Source organism: Manis javanica, chromosome 2, assembly GCF_040802235.1.
Source record: "Manis javanica isolate MJ-LG chromosome 2, MJ_LKY, whole genome shotgun sequence".
Lineage (NCBI taxonomy): Eukaryota > Metazoa > Chordata > Mammalia > Pholidota > Manidae > Manis > Manis javanica.
The window spans coordinates 134,483,034-134,500,549 of NC_133157.1; positions in this window are offsets into that span (position 1 = coordinate 134,483,034).

The window sequence follows — 17,516 nt, forward strand, 5'->3', positions numbered from 1 at the left end:
AAAATCTGAGGAATGTTGTCACTAGAAAATCCCAGAATTCCTAACCAAAAGCAATAAAAATAACAGTTTAGGTGAGTGGCTACAATGAAGGCCTCCGATGCCTTAGTCATGAGTCCCCATCATCTGAATCACTGACAGTAAGAGGGCAGATCCTCAGACAGAGACTGAGCATATCCCAATTACCCTAGCACTGTAACTCTTTTGAGTTGCCTATAAAGGGCATCTTGTCCAATTTTCTTAGTTTACTGACAAAGAATCTGAAGGCCCATCCTGGCTACTGGCTCTTCATCTTACACCTTTTTCCTTTTTTATTTGGAAATTTATACCAAAGTGAACTAATCTTGTTTAAAAGTGATTTCAGCTATGACTGAATAAATAACAAGCCAATTAAAAAGGCATGATAATAATTTTTCAAGAAATGTAGTTTTTTATTTAGAATAGGAATCAGTTCACTGGTTTGGCGTCAGTGTGTGTCTTACTGTATGTTGCAGTATCATCATCTTTCTAAAAATCATTTTTTTCCTAAAAACTACTTAAATATCAATATCCCTTTCTTAAGAATCCAGACCTTAATCTTAATAATCTGTATTCTGATGCCTTAAGGTTTACTTTCAAGGCTTTAGTGTGTATGTGTACATTGAAAAAAAAAACCCTGAGCATCATATCATAGGGTGTGGTGAAAAGGGACTTTTGTAAAGTTTTAGTGCAGAAGCTTGTTTGAGAGAGAGCTGGTGTGCAAGACTTCATTGCCATTGGAACCCACCTCCTCCATTCTGAGAAATTCACCAGATGGATGTTAAAGGTAGCTGTCCCCCTCTCTTAGGGAAAACTGGAGGTTGGCTAAAATCTGTGATATTTCATATGCCAAGATCATACCCTCTTTTTTATTTGCTCAGACTTCACCTCTGTGAAACTTACCAGCAAAATCCACATTGCAGCCTTCCTCCTCTTCCTTTTTTTTTTTGTTTGTGAAAAAAGAAGCCATACTGGGATGGGAGGAGTGGTATCACAGCGGGCATAGTTCGTAAAAGCAGGTGGTCCCTGAACTGCCCCATAAGGGACCACCTGCCCTAGAAGCTAACTGCCAAGCTTCTGTTAGGCTGAGAGTTTACAGAAACTGAGGATTCTCTTCCCAATCCAGTGCTTACTAGAATATATGTTGATTGTCCACCTGAAGCTATAGATAGTATATTAACTTTTCTCTTCTGAGTTAGCTTACTGAGCCAATTGCACAGGGAGATTCCAGACAGTGGACATGCTAGGATTTTCTAGTTAATCCATCCTTAATAATTTTAAGTGTTAATGGCATAAATTCACCAATTAAAAAGCAAGAGCAGCTAATATGTTGTCTATAAGAAACCCATAAAGACACAGACTAAAAGTAAAGAAATGAGGAAAGATACACCATGCTAATGCTGATCAAAGAAAGCTACATTAGCTGTATAATTTCAGAGAAAACATACTCCAGAGCAAGGAAAGTTATTTTGGGTAAAAACTGGATTATGTAACTTATAAGGAGTTCAATTCTCCAGGAATACATCATGATCCTTAATATAACTCACAGCAGAACATCAAAATATAGGAAATAAAACTGATGCAATTGGAAGAAGAAATCAATGAAACTACTGATTGGGAAACTTCCACACCCTCTATCAGAAATGGAAATATGCAACAGCATGAAGTCAGTATGGACATACATAGTTGAACTAAAAAATATCATTGATCAACTGGATATAATTGACAGTATAGACTATTTCATACAAAAATAATAGAATTCACATTCTTTTCAAGCTCACACAGAATTTTCACTAAGACAGACCATAATCTAGTCCATAAAACACAGTTTAACAAAATTAAAGTAATGGAAATCATAAATGGTGTGTTCTCAGAATGCAGAGGATGTTAAACTGGACATCAATAACAGAAAGATAGCTGAAAAATCTCCAGCTACTTTGAAATTAAACTCAAAGTAAGTAGAAGTAAAGAAAATAATAGTAATTAAAGCAGAAATCAACAAATTTGAAAGTAAGAAACCAAGAGAGAAAATCAAAGAAATCAAAAGATGCTTTCTTGGAAAGATCACAAAATTCATAAACTTCCATCCCAACAAAGAAAAGAAGAAGTGATATAAATTATAAATATCAGAAATGAAAGAAGAGCTACCACTACAGATCCTGAGGACATTAAAAGGATAATGTAGAAACAGTATGAACAACTTTATGACTAGAAATTTGATTACTGAGATGAAGTGGACCAATCCTTGAAAGACATAATATATCTGAGCCTTCACAACAGGAAATAGAAAACCTGAATAGACTTATATGTATTTGGGAAATTGAATGAATAATTATCATAATGATCTGCCAGAACACAAAGCATCAGGCCTACATGGCTTTACTGGTGAATTGTACCAAATGCTTTAAATATGTATTACAGACTATGTTATTTGTACTACACAATTTCAAAGATCCCTCATTATATTCAATCATTTACATACCAAACTCTATAATATAATGTTTAAACATGTATCCCAGAAGTAGTAGTAATGTAACAAATACTGCTAAATAGTGTTTCAGAAAGAAAACATATCTATTACTCAGGCACGTAATTCTGTTAACACAGAATTTAAACAATACATTATTATAGGCACTACAAGATACAAATCATAGCATTTGAGAGTCCACAGGATACTTAATCATTTATGCAACTAGTCAATTATATGGTGACTTTGCATAGACATAATAGACAAATGTGCTGCATGCACCACATATAGGTAAAGTGTTTCAACATTAGGCCGTCATTCATACACCTCTATCTATGTTAAACAGAGTCTAGAAGTGTATCACAGTAGAGTGTATTAAATCTCACACTGCTCAACACAGAGTTTCCATGAACGAACATTATGTTCCCTGGCTCTCAGAGTATAAGCACAGCTTACAGGAAAATGTGCAGTTTTCCAGAGGCAACATTGTATTTAATCTCTTCCCCACCTCCTTCTCTTAAACACAGAGTTTAAAGGTTTATCACAGAATGTGTTATAAGCAGAACAGCTTGCTAAATAGTGTTTCAAAGACCTGATATTAAACTTTCTCCCACCAAGTTCTGTTAAACACAGAGCTTTAACTGTATTACAAAGTTGTAGTTGTAGGACATAGTGCTAAGCACAGTGCTCTAAAGAATCAAGGTTCAGTACACCCAGCCAAGCACCTTACTCCTTAAACAGAGACTTTAAATTCCATCATCACACACTGCAAAGCACATTATTAAAAATGGTCAACTTTGCAAGGAGTGTCAACATGCACAATAAATAAGGTGGCAATATTTGGCATAAATATGTAGTGAAGAAACACTGAATTGGATCCAGTTACCCATAGTTGTGTACAATGCCTTACCTCCTTACAAAATACACACACAGAAAGGCAGGATACAGCTAGTGCTACACTTGCTCACCAAAACAGCTGAGTCACTGAGGAGGCGAAGTATCCCAGAGTCTCACAGAACCATCCTTCCCCTTCTACCTGTGGGCATAGGAAAGAGCATCTGGATGTCATGCAACAGGAAACTGATGAAGCCTATGGTCAGGGCTAGGGCTAGGGTTGGGTCAAGGGTTATGTTAGGGGTAAGAGGTCAGGGTGATGGTGAGATCATAACTGGCCCCTTCCTCCCTGCCCACCTCCATCTTGCTGAGGCCTCCAGAATGAACAGGACTCACCCAGGTCACACATGATTCAGTGGTTGAGCTGGACCATGTTTTTCCTGTCCCGCTTCCTCCCCCAATCCTGTGCTTTAATAGAAGATTAAATGTCTGCTATGGTCACTTACTTACTCAATTTTTACTCAGCCTCAGTCAAGGGTTGTGGAGGGCCTCAGAGGTTGCATGTGGTTTCCTCCCACCCTCCCACCTGGGAATGCTGGCCCCACTTTTCCTGGGCAGCCCCAAGTTCTAGGCCAGCCCTGACACACCAGGCCACTCAATAGACATGTGTGCATTTCTAGGACTTGGCACAGCCATCTGCCAGTCCCTAGGTCTTGCCTTCCTGAGGGCTGGTGAGGCTCTTCTGGGACTGGTTGGATCCTTCATCCCATTTCAGTGTGCACAGTAGACAGTCAGGTCTCAGCAGGACAGCTCTTGGCCTCCAACCATCCAGGCAGGCATCCACGGTCCTCCAGCTCAGGCCAGCCTGGGCACTGTTAAGCCCCGTGGCCAATTACTAAACTGACAGTGCTTCTGGTAACCAAGCAGTTACCTGGGCAGGGCAGACAGTCCATTGGGTTGTTTCCATTCCCAACATCTGTGTGGATGAGACAGGTGGCTCCTTGCTCAGTCTCTTGGGCTGCCCTGAGAGTAATAACCCTCCAAACGGTGACTATGGTCCTGGCCAATAAACCATAGAGTGGACTGCAATTCTTTTTCTTTCCAATTATAACAAACCTTTGACATCTGTACTCAAAGACACCACAGCAGTTTTCTAGAGGGAGAGGGAGATGCTAGAGGCAGGAGCTTTGCATTTACCACCAGCTGCAATGCTGCTTTGTCTGGAAGTGGGGCAGTTTCTTGCCTCCCTGGAAGGACATTAAGAGCACCTGGTGGGCAGCCACAGTCCTGGTCCAAGTGAGTCCCTTCCTGCCTTGGGCTTCAGATCCACAGCTGTGCAATGGGCCATCAGTGATGTGGAATCTGCTGCTTTCCCCGCCCGGCATCTGTTCTCATGCCAAATCCAGCACCTCAGCTTTCCTGGGAATACACCTCACCTGCTCCTACCCAAACAGTTCTAGACGGAAGACCCCATGTTCCAATCCCCTCAAAGATGGACCTATGATCCAAGTCTAGCCAACACCACATTTCATCCTCTGGATGCTCTGATGGGGTCAAGGATACAAAAGTGACCCAAGCCAGGCCAAAAATATTAAAAGCTGTAACGTTTCATAGAATTCAGGGAAGGAGAAACCCTCTTGGAACAATGGGCAGTGAATGGGTGTTGGCCTGGTGCTGCTGGAGGTCCTGGATACAGCGAGAGAGACTGTGCCTGTGAATGTGGCCCACCCAAAGGCACTTAGCAGGTTAGAGGGTCAGAGAGGGACCAGGTCACACTGTGAGACTCTCAGCCTCTGGACCTGCCATGCCTTAAACTTAAACAAGACCTGCCACCCAGCCTTGAACTTGCCTCTTGCAGGAATTAATGTATTTCTACCAATTAAAAAATCATTAATTTTACTTCTCTGTGTCCATTCCCTTGTAATAAAAAATGTCCCAGCTGACATGTCAGAACAAGCAATTCCTGAGCCTCCTTCCTTACAGGGTCCCTACTGTGGGGCATGACTGGGGGAGCTGAAGGTCTTGGGTGGGGGAGCAGATCTCTGGGGGGTGACTGCACAGCTCTGTCCCTGTTCCTTTCCTGTCCCAGAGTGGGAAGCTCAGAATGGTGAGAGGAGAACCAGCAGGGGGGAATATTCCCAGTCCCTGGATGCCTAATTGATCTGTTTGTATTTTTCTTGTTTTAGGCTCCATTTTGTTAATGTGTATTTTTACTAGGAAATCACTCATTTTCTCTATGTTTCTTTTTTGATGAAATAGGTTTCTCTTGTTGGACTTTTAATTTCTCTTGTCTTTCCAGTTATCTACAGAGCTGTCACAATTAATGAGCAGATATTGATACCTTATTATTAACTGAAGTCCGTATTTTATTTGGGTTCCGTTCTCCTCTCCCTTTTCTGTCCCAGGATCCCAAGGAGGGCACCGCATGACATTTGGTCATCCTCTCACTAGGCTCTTTTGGTTTTAACTGTTTCTCAGACTTTCCTTGTGATGACATTGACAGCACTGAAGATGATGAGCCAGGTATTTTGCAGGCTGTCGCACGTCGGGATTTACTTGGCGTTTTTCTCAGGAGTGGACATGGGTTATGGGTTTTGAGGAAGTAGATGACAGGAAAAGTGCTGTGTTGCCACTTTATCTCAAGGGAACGTTTTCTCAAGGTGAGGTATTGCTGTGTGTGTTAACTTCGGTCACTGGCTGAGGTATAGTGTTTTTCCGGTTTCCCACTGGGAAGTTACTTTTCCCCAAGTCCATTCCGTGTGTCTTCTTTAGGAGGAAGACACCAGGTGGAGCCCACATTTCAGGAGAGGAGAGTCAGCTTCACCTTTGTGATGAATGCTGAGGGTCCACGTGAATTATTTGGAATTCTTCTGCTAGGACACTTCTGTTCAACCCCATTTATGAAAGACTTAAGTAATTATTTATTTCAGCAGTGTGGACACCTGGAGTGTTATTTTGGCTGTTGGTCATATTCCATGCTACAGTGTTTGGTTGCTCAGTTCATTACTGCTTTGGTATTGAGAGCTCTTTCCATTTTCCTTTGACATAATTCTACCTTTGTACTTTTTTTCTTTTAAATCTTGGTACTTTCTTACTTCCTGATTCATCAAGATTATCCTGGCTCATATATTTGCTGATATCAAAGGTCTCTGGTTATTTTATTAGAAGAAGTTATTTAAAAACGTATGTGGGAGCCACATGTGCCCAGTGGACAGACAATGCAGGTGAGTGTGTGCACATGTTCCAAACTGTGCTCACATACCTAATTGTACAGACTTCCCTGTGGAGCTGTGTGCATCCTTATGAAGCTAAAAACAAATTTATACCAATGCCTCCATTCTGATCCAGTATCGTATGGATATTGCCTCCCTCTCTCCTTGCTTATCTGTAACTTCCTACTCCCACAGGGAGAACTCTGGCTCCCACCATCTGTCATTTATGCAGCTCATTGATTGCTCCATGGCAGGTTACAGGTATGGCGGTTTCAGGATTGTTAGTTACTACCTGCACAGTAAAGAACCCTATTAAATAGAGTCCACTCTTTGTGTGTGTAAGGCTGGAAGCACTGGAGGGAGAAGGGCGAGGACATTGCAGGTGGAGCAGAGACAGCACCAAGTAGCTCTGTGCTGTATGGGGAAGGAATGAACAGCTCTTCCTGGATTCCAGTCCCATGACGTGCTGTCAAACCCGGATGCAGACCCCCTCTATCTGGAAAGAGGAGACCTCTGACTGTCCATCACCCAACCCTGAGCCAATAAAAAATTCCCCACATACCCCTAGCATAGCCCACTTCCCCCTCCCTTCCCTGTTCTCTTAAAAACTCCCCGCCTCCCCTCCTGGGCACGACTTCCCCAGCCTGTGATAGCCAGACCGGGGAACCTCGCCTGGGAATTGAGCTCAAATAAACTGCCTGGCCCTTTGTTGCCTCTCATCGCCTGCTTATTTTGGCTAGAATTTATCTTACATTTGGTGCCAAAATCGCAGGAAGGAGAGTGAGCGTGGGGCCCCAACTGGCCACCGGTGGCCCTGCCCCCTCCTTCCCTGACCCAGGACCTCAGCCTGTTCTCTGCTGCGTGGACTATTTTGCAGTGAGTCCCTCAGTTTCCCCCAGTCTGTTTCCCTTCCTAACTCCATGTCACCTGGTCCATCCAAAATCGTAGCTACGTCCAGGTTTGGGCATCTGGCCCATCTGCTGTGGGCATCCAGGATACCCACCCCTTGGCCCTGTGGTGGGGGAGACATCCCTCACCCAGGCTCCCAGGCCGTCTCCCCTGACTTGGCGTGCTTGGAACGCTGGGCACTCCTCTCAGCGGGATTAGTTAGGGAAGTGGTGCAGACATGGGGAACCAGCCCTTGAAAGCAGAGGCTCAGACCCCACTGCGGTGTCTCATTTCTAATTTGGCAACCCTATATTTGTCCCGGGAAGTTTGCAAATGGAAGCTGCTCTTTCTTTGCTCTGAGGCCGGGCCTCAGTATCCCTTGGACAATCAATCTCGCTGGCCCCCTGAGGGAACTTTCGATTTTGGCCTCCTCACCGACTTGACTAATTATTGCCACCAGAGTGGAGAGTAGGGTGAAATCCCATATGTGCAGGCTTTTTGGACTTTGCACTCCCGCCCAAACCTTTATGTTAAGTGTTCAACGACCCAAGTTCTCCTGGCCCAATCTCCAGTTAAGGATTGTCAGCCTCTTACTCTGCCCAGTCCTTCTTCCTTTTCAGATCTGCTGGAGGACCTTAGTTTCCCACCTCTCTCAGCTTGCTACCCCCACCCCTCTCCGCCATCATCTTTAAGTTCTTTGTTCTCCCCTACATCGTTGCCATCTTCAGGTCCTTTGTTCCCAGCCATGCCACCTTCCTACCCCTCTCCTCTTCTGGAGGCTGCAACCACACCCTCCCCATCTCCTTCCACCTTCACCGCCCTCTTCCCCCACCAGAACATGCTCCTCCTGCCCTCCGGTTCCGGAACCACAGACAAGAAGCTAAAAAGAAAGAAAGCAATTAAATATCAGTAACTCAAATCTTTAAATCAGTTTGTCTGTCTGTATATATGTTTTTATATGAAAAGTGTTGCTAACTGTAGTCATATCTCAATTTGTATGTTTGTATGTCTAACTGTGTAAATGAAAAATATTTTCCTACCTCTGGATGGTATTAATAAAAATTGATTTAAAAACAAGCGCTTGTGAAAATTGGGCATTTTAAAACTTCCATAAAATCTAATAAAAAATATTAAGCATTAATGCTAATTTAAGTTTAACTGAAACGGACATGTCCTTATAGTTATCAGCTGCCAAAGTTTACTTAAAGTCATTTAAGTTGATGTTATCTGTTAAACATTTCAAGAAGATGTGTAAAGAAAAGGGTGACTTTTCTAATGTTTGGTAAGAGTTTTGTAAGTAATCTAGCATGGTTGCTAAAAATAAGTAAACAAGTGTACCAAATAAATATCTTAATAATAATACTGTATTAATGTATAACAGTGCATATATATGCAAACAGCCTGAGAATTTTTGTGGTAACCAAAATTCTTAAAGTTTGCCTAATGAGAATTTTTGTTGTAAAGCACATTTCCAAAAATGATAATATACGTTCATGGATATATCAATCTGAAGAATGCTAGTGTAACAGTTTACAGTAGCCAATTTTTCAGTGTTCACTGAAAGTTAAAGTAATGGTTTTAAGTTCTAATGAAAACTTTAATATAATTAATATTACATTTAATATAATTAATATAAGTAACTTAATATAATAAGGAAAATATTTCTGTATCCTAAAGATGTGTGTTTTAATAAGAGAAAGTGTAATGAATGGAAATTTGTTTTGTTGAGGGTAAAAGAAGGCAATTGTTTTAAAGCACAGCTATTTATTTAAAGGGGGAGAACACTGAATGTAAAGAGAAAGTTGTAGATAGCTTGGAAAAAAATTGATATAGTCATGCTATGTGAAATTAAAGCAAGTGAGTCTTAATATCAAGTATACAGCAAAATTAGAATTTTGTTTTCAGTTAAAAAGACAAACTTTTCTTAAACTGTTAGTCTGCTCTTAATGTTGAAAGATTGCAAAAAGCTTTCTAATTGTTTTTTTTCCTTTAAAATTTTTATTTTGGTATCATTAATATACAATTACATGAAGGACATTATGTTTACTTGGCTCCGCCCTTCAACAAGTCCCCCCCACATCCTCGTTCACAGTCACTGTCCATCAACATAGTAAGATGCTGTAAAATCACTACTTGTCACCAAGTTCACAGTCACTGTCCTTCAACATAGTAAGATGCTGTAAAATCACTACTTGTCTTCTCTGTGTTGCACAGCCCTCCCCGTACCTGCCCAACACTATACATGCTAATCGTAATGCCCCCCTTTTTTTTCCCGCCCTTATCCCTCCCTTCCCACCCGTCCTCCCCAGTCCTTTTCCCTTTGGTAATTATTAGTCCATTCTTGGGTTCCGTGCTTCTGCTGATGTTTTGTTCCTTCAGTTTTCTTTTGTTCTTATACTCCACATATGAGTGAAATCATTTGGTACTTGTCTTTCTCCACCTGGCTTATTTCACTGAGCATAATACCCTCTAGCTCCATCCATCTTGCTGTGAATGGTAGGATCTGTTTTTTTCTTATGGCTGAGTAATATTCAACTGTGTATATGTACCACATCTTCTTTATCCATTCATCTACTGATGGACATTTAGGTTGCTTCCATATCTTGGCTATTATAAATAGTGCAGTGATAAACATAGGGATGCATCTGTCTTTTGCAAACTGGAGTGCTGCATTCTTGGGGTAAATTCCTAGAAGTGGAATTCCTGGGTCAAATGGTATTTCTATTTTGAGCATTTTGAGGAACCTCCATACTGCTTTCCACAATGGTTGAACTACTTTACATTCCCACCAGCAGTGTAGGAGGGTTCCCCTTTCTCCATGGCCTCGCCAACATTTGTTGTTGTTTGTCTTTTGGATGGTGGTGATCCTTACTGGTGTGAGGTGATATCTCATTGTGGTTTTAATTTGCATTTCTCTGATGACAAGTGATGTGGAGCATCTTTTCATGTGTCTGTTGGCCATCTGAATTTCTTCTTTAGAGAACTGTCTTTACAGCTCCTCTGCCCATTTTTTAACTGGATTATTTGCTTTTTGTTTGTTAAGGTGTGTGAGCTCTTTATATATTTTGGATGTCAATCCTTTATCGGATCTGTCATTTATGAATATATTCTCCCATACTGTAGGATACCTTTTTGTTCTATTGATGGTGTCCTTTGCTGTACAGAAGCTTTTCAGCTTGATATAGTCCCACTTGTTCATTTTTGCTTTTCTGTCCCTTGCCTGGGGAGATATGTTCATGAAGAAGTCGCTCATGTTTATGTCTAAGAGATTTTTGCCTATGTTTTTTTCTAAGAGTTTTATGGTTTCATGACTTACATTCAAGTCTTTGATCCATTTCGAATTTACTTTTGTGTATGGGGTTAGACAGTGATCCAGTTTCATTCTCTTACATGTAGCTGACCAGTTTTGCCAGCACTATCTGTTGAAGAGACTGTCATTTCCCCCATTGTATGTCCATGCCCCTTTATCAAATATTAGTTGACCATATATGTTTGGGTTAATGTTTGGAGTCTCTATTCTGTTCCATTGGTATGTGACTCTGTTCTTGTGCCAGTACCAAATTGTCTTGATGACTGTGGCTTTGTAGTAGAGCTTGAAGTTGGGGAGTGAGATTCCCCCCCCCACACTTTATTCTTCCTTCTCAGGATTGCTTTAGCTATTTGGGGTCTTTGGTGTTTCCATATGAATTTTTGAACTATTTGTTCCAGTTCATTGAAAAATGCTGTTGGTAGTTTGATAGGGATTGCATCGAATCTGTATATTGGTTTGGGCAGGATGGCCATTTTGATGATACTAATTCTTCCTACCCAGGAGCATGGTATGAGTTTCCATTTGTTAGTGACCTCTTTGATTTCTCTTAAGAGTGTCTTAAAGTTTTCAGGGTATAGGTCTTTCACCTCTTTGGTTAGGTTTATTCCTAGGTATTTTTTTTTTTGATGCATTTGTGAATGGAGTTGTTTTCCTGATTTCTCTTTCTGTTGGTTCATTGTTAGTGTATAGGAAAGCCACAGATTTCTGTGTGTTGATTTTGTATCCTGCAACTTTGCTGTATTCCGATATCAGTTCTAGTAGTTTTGGGGTGGAGTCTTTAGGGTTTTTTACGTATAGTATCATGTCATCTGCAAATAGTGACAGTTTAACTTCTTCTTTACCAATCTGGGTTCCTTGTATTTCTTTGTTTTGTCTAATTGCTGTGGCTAGGACCTCCAGTACTATGTTAAATAACAGTGGTGAGAGTGGGCATCCCTGTCTTGTTCCCGATCTCAGAGGAAAAGCTTTCAGCTTCTTGCTGTTCAGTATTATGTTGGCTGTGGGTTTATCATATGTGGCCTTTCTTATGTTGAGGTACTTGCCTTCTATACCCATTTTGCTGAGAGTTTTTATCATGAATGGATGTTGAATTTTGTCAAATGCTTTTTCAGCATCTATGGAGATGATCATGTGGTTTTTGTCTTTCTTTTTGTTGATGTGGTGGATGATGTTGATGGATTTTCGAATGTTGTACTGTCCTTGCATCCCTGGGATGAATCCCACTTGGTCATGGTGTATGATCTTTTTGATGTATTTTTGAATTCGCTTTGCTAATATTTTGTTGAGTATTTTTGCATCTACATTCATCAGGGATATTGGTCTGTAGTTTTCTTTTTTGGTGGGGTCTTTGCCTGGTTTTGGTATTAGGGTGATGTTGGCTTCATAGAATGAGTTTGGGAGTATTCCCTCCTCTTCTATTTTTTGGAAAATTTTAAGGAGAATGGGTATTATGTCTTCTCTGTATGTCTGATAAAATTCCGAGGTAAATCCATCTGGCCTGGGGGTTTTGTTCTTGGGTAGTTTTTTGATTACCACTTCAATTTCGTTGCTGGTAATTGGTCTGTTTAGATTTTCTGTTTCTTTCTGGGTCAGTCTTGAAAGGTTGTATTTTTCTAGGAAGTTGTCCATTTCTCCTAGGTTTCTCAGCTTGTTAGCATATAGGTTTTCATAGTATTGTCTAATAATTCTTTGTATTTCTGTGGGGTCCGTCGTAATTTTTCCTTTCTCATTTCTGATTCTGTTGATTTGTGTTGACTCTCTTTTCCTCTTAATAAGTCTGGCTAGAGGCTTATCTATTTTGTTTTTTTCCAAAGAACCAGCTCTTGGTTTCATTGATTTTTGCTATTGTTTTATTCTTCTCAATTTTATTTATTTCTTCTCTGATCTTTATTATGTCCCTCCTTCTGCTGACCTTAGGCCTCATTCTTTCTTCTTTTTCCAATTTTGATAATTGTGACATTAGACCATTCATTTGGGATTGTTCTTCCTTCTTTAAATGTGCCTGGATTGCTATATACTGTCCTCTTAAGACTGCTTTTGCTGTATCCCACAGTAGTTGGGACTTTGTGTTGTTGTTGTCATTTGTTTCCATATATTGCTGGATCTCCATTTTGATTTGGGCATTGATCCATTGATTATTTAGGAGAGTGTTGTTAAGCCTCCATGTGTTTGTGAGCCTTTTTGCTTTGTTTGTACAGTTTATTTCTAGTTTTATGCCTTTGTGGTCTGAAAAGTTGGTTGGTAGGATTTTAATGTTTTTGAATTTACTGAGGCTCTTTTTGTGGCCTAGTATGTGGTCTATTCTGGAGAATGTTCCATGTGCACTTGAGAAGAATGTGTATCCTGTTGCTTTTGGATATAGAGTTCTGTAGATGTCTATTAGGTCCATCTGTTCTAGTGTGTTGTTTAGTGCCTCTGTGTCCTTACTTATTTTCTGTCTGGTGAATCTGTCCTTTGGAGTGAATGGTGTGTTGAAGTCTCCCAGAATGAATGCATTGGATTCTATTTCCTCCTTTAATTCTGTTAGTATTTGTTCCACATATGTTGGTGCTCCTGTGTTGGGTGCATATATATTTATAATGGTTATATCCTCTTTTTGGACTGAGCCCTTTATCATTATGTAATGTTCTTTATCTTTTGTTACTTTCTTTATTTTGTAGTCTATTTTGTCTGATACTAGTATTGCAACACCTGCTTTTTTCTCCTTGTTGTTTGCATGAAATATCTTTTTTCATCCCTTGACTTTAAGTCGGTGCGTGTCTTTCAGTTTAAGGTGAGTCTCTTGTAAGCAGCATATGGATGGATCTTGCTTTTTTATCCATTCTGTTACTCTGTGTCTTTTGATTGGTGCATTCAATCCATTTACATTTAGGGTGATTATTGAAAGGTATGTACTTATTGCCATTGCAGGCTTTAAGTTTGTGGTTACCAAAGGTTCAAGGTTAGCTTCTTTAGTGTCTTAGTGTCTAACTTAACTCGCTTATTGAGCTATTATAAACATGGTCTAATGATTCTTTATTTCTCTCCCTTCTTATTCCTCCTCCTCCATTCTTCATATTTTGGGTGTTTTGTTCTGTGCTCTTTTTAGGAGTGCTCTCATCTAGAGCAGTCCCTCTAAAATACCCTGTAGAGGTGGTTTGTGGGAGGCAAATTCCCTCAACTTTTGCTTGTCTGGGAATTGTTTAATCCCTCCTTCATATTTAAGTGATAATCATGCTGGATACAGTATCCTTGGTTCAAGGCCCTTCTGTTTCATTGCATTGAATATATCATGTCATTCTCTTCTGGCCTATAAGGTTTCTGTTGAGAAGTCTGATGATAGCCTAATGGGTTTTTCTTTGTAGGTGACCTTTTTTTCTCTCTGGCTGCCTTTAATACTTTGTCCTTGTCTTTGATCTTTGCCATTTTAATTATTATGTGTCTTGGTGTTGCCCTCCTTGGATCCTTTGTCATGGGAGTTTTGTGTACCTCTGAGGTCTGAGAGGCCATTTCCTCCCCTAGTTTGGGGAAGTTTTCCACAATTATTTCTTCATAGACACTTTCTATCCCTTTTTCTCTCTTCTTCTTCTTCTGGTACCCCTATAATGCGGATATTGTTCCATTTCGATTGGTCACTCAGTTCTCTTAAAATTCTTTCATTCCTGGAGATCCTTTTATCTCTCTCTGCATCAGCTTCTCTGCTTTACTGTTCTCTGTTTTCTAGTCCATTAATGGTCTCTTGCATCTCGTCCATTCTGTTTTGAAGTCCTTCCAGAGCTTGTTTTATTTCTGTATTCTCCCTCCTTAGTTCTTGCATATTTCTCTGCAAGTCCATCAGCATGGTTATGACTTTTGTTTTGAGTTGTTTTTCAGGAAGATTGGTTAAATCTATCTCCCTGGGTTCCTTCTCAGGGGAAGATGTAGAAGATGTCAAAGCTGTCTGGGTTATTCTTGTCTGGATCAAATTTTTTTACCTTTTCATGTTAATAGGTGCAATGGTGAGCTATTGACTTTCTGTCAGCTGGGAGCGCCAAGGATTTCCGCTTGCTCCTGGCCTTTCTTTACTGGGACAACTACGACCCCTAGTGGCTCGTGTTGGGTAATGCGTGTAGACTGTGTCTCTGTATCTTGCCTGGCCGGTATGGAGGAAGCTCCCTTGCTGTGGGCGTGGCCAGCCTCAGGCTGCTACTCTGCTATGGTTGGGGCCCCAGAGGGGTAATGGACGGGGGGCTGTTTGGCTGTTTACCTCCGTGAGGGGTCTCAGAGCTGTTGCCCAGGGGGTTATTTCGCCTGGTGTTTCCTGGAATTTCCAGCTGCTGGACTGTGACCCAGGATGCGTCCATCCAGTTGTGGCATCCCTGTCCCTTTAAGACTTTCAAAAAGCACTCACTTTTCTTTGTCACAAGGGCACCTGTTTCCGGACCTGCTCAAAGATCTTGCTGCCCTGTTTCCCTAGTTTCCAGCACCCCACGCATGCACTGTGTCTGTGCTCTGGTGCGGATGACTAGGGCTGGGTGATTAGCAGTCCTGGGCTCCCTCTCCCTCCCTGCTCTGACTCCTCTTCTTCCGCTGGGGTCTGGAGTGAGGGGCGCTCGGGTCCCACCAGGCTGCGGCTTGTATCTTACCCCTTTCACCAGGTGCTGGGTTCTTGCAGGTGTGGATGTAGTCTGGCTGTTGTCCTGTGTCTTCTGGTCTCTCTTTTAGGATTATTTGTATTTGTTGTATTTTTAAACATATATATGTTTTTGGGAGGAGATTCCCACTGCCCTACTCATGCTGCCATCTTGGCTCTGCCCCCAGCTTTCTAATTGTTTTATCAAAATAGTTTCTCATGCTTAAAATCTCAATGAATTGTCTGAGTATTTAAGAAAATGAGATTCTAATATCAAAGGACTAAAAGCTAAACTTTGCTAACAACTGTGTAACCTTCTTTATTTGCCTTTGAGGTATTTTGTTGTCATTCTAGTTAAATGAATAAGTATTGCTTCATGGAAACCTATAATCTTATTTAAGCAAATGCCAAAGAAACTTTCTTCTGACAACTTTCCAAAATCAATTCAAAAAAGTGCTTTTACCTCTAGTTAACTCTGATGTTTTCCAGAGAGCCCCTAGAACATGTCAGAGGAGTTTTTTCTCATTGAGAAAAATATCTGGCTAATTTAGCTTATTTACCTGCTTAATTACCTGGAAGGCACTATCACAGGGAATTATGCTAAATTTTGTTACTGAATGTTTTGTATGACAGAAATATCTGAATTTCCTTATGTCAACTGTCTTACAGTAAGCTCTCATCAGATATTTAACCATTGTCATTTGTAAGTCTTTTGTCTTCTATAGTCACTGTTTTATTACTCCTAAATTAGTAAAAAACTAGATTTCAGCAGAACAGGTATTAGTTACATAGGATTAAGTAAACTAAAGATGATTTGGTGGCTTTTTATTTAAAATGTTGTTGATGAAGTGTTTTAAGCTTTCCTCTTAAGCTGACAACAGTTTAGTAAATGACTGTCTTTGTAAGCAGAATTGAAACTTTATCTTTCTCTCTACCTGATCTCTCCAGAATTTAAAAACTCTCAGTGACTATTTTTATATTTCATAGCAGTATGTTTATTTGCACAAGTTCAAGAAGAATCAGCTTTCCTTGTAAGAGGACCAATTAAAAACACTGATTATATTACCAAGGCTTTGACTGGAATGTCATACCTGAGAGACATGTGTGTAAACTCAGATATGAACAGACAGCTTTAAGAAACTTTATAGCTTTCTTATAATCTAAGATTAACTTTATAAAGCCAACAAAGCCCCTTAGAAGAACTGGCCTGGTAACTTGCTTACAGAGTTCCCAGTAGCCTTACCAGGTGAGTAAGGAAGGTCACTTTCTGGCAGGTACAGGAACCTCAGAAATGTCTTAAGAACCTCAAGAAGAGAAGAATTTACCCAAATGTACAGTTACTGCAGGCACAACCTGATGGCAAGTCTGGCTTAGCTGTCTGGCCTCGAGAAGCCTTTAAAAGTTCAATCTGAAATTCCTTACAAAAAGTTCCAGCAAAGCTCATTTGAAAGTTCCCATGTAATCAATTACTCTTCTTGCTGCACTTATGCAAATAATCAAGCTAACTGCTAATTATTTTCTTAATCTGGCTACTTCTATTAAAAATGAAGGTGATTTTAGAGAAAAGTATTATTTCAATAATGCAGTCTTATCTATACCAAATCCTAATACGAGTCATTGAGATGTAAACTCGATCCAGAATTTTAGTTTCCCCATGATACCTAGCTATGATTCTCAATTAGATTCTTCATATTTCTAGTTCTCATATTCAGCCATGCATTCCTAATCTCATCAAGTTTAACCTAATAACAATTTGTTCTATCTTGCCTAGAAGCCACAAAACTGCAAATAGTAATAGAAATGAAACCCACAATAAAAGTGCCAACCTTCCGAGACCCTCTCAACTGAACAGTGATAGAAACCTAGTTGCACCCTTTACTGCGCCCCCTCTCAGCATGAAGCAGCCAGAGCGGTCATCGCCCCTTTTCCCTAGCAGCATCTAAAGTCTCTATCTGTAGAGGGGAGAATAATACAGAGACCATAGGCTTAGACAGAATAAAGTGAGAGCCTCTGGAGGAAGCAAGCCAAGATATTTGCAGTCACAGCAATGCAACTACATGCTAAGAACCCCCCACCCCGCACCAACCAACAATGCCCCTTGTCAGCCAGAAGTAGCCAGATCGAGTCATCGCCCATTATGACCAAAAGGCTGGAATATAAGGCTGGAAGCACTGAAGGGAGAAGGGCGAAGACAATGCA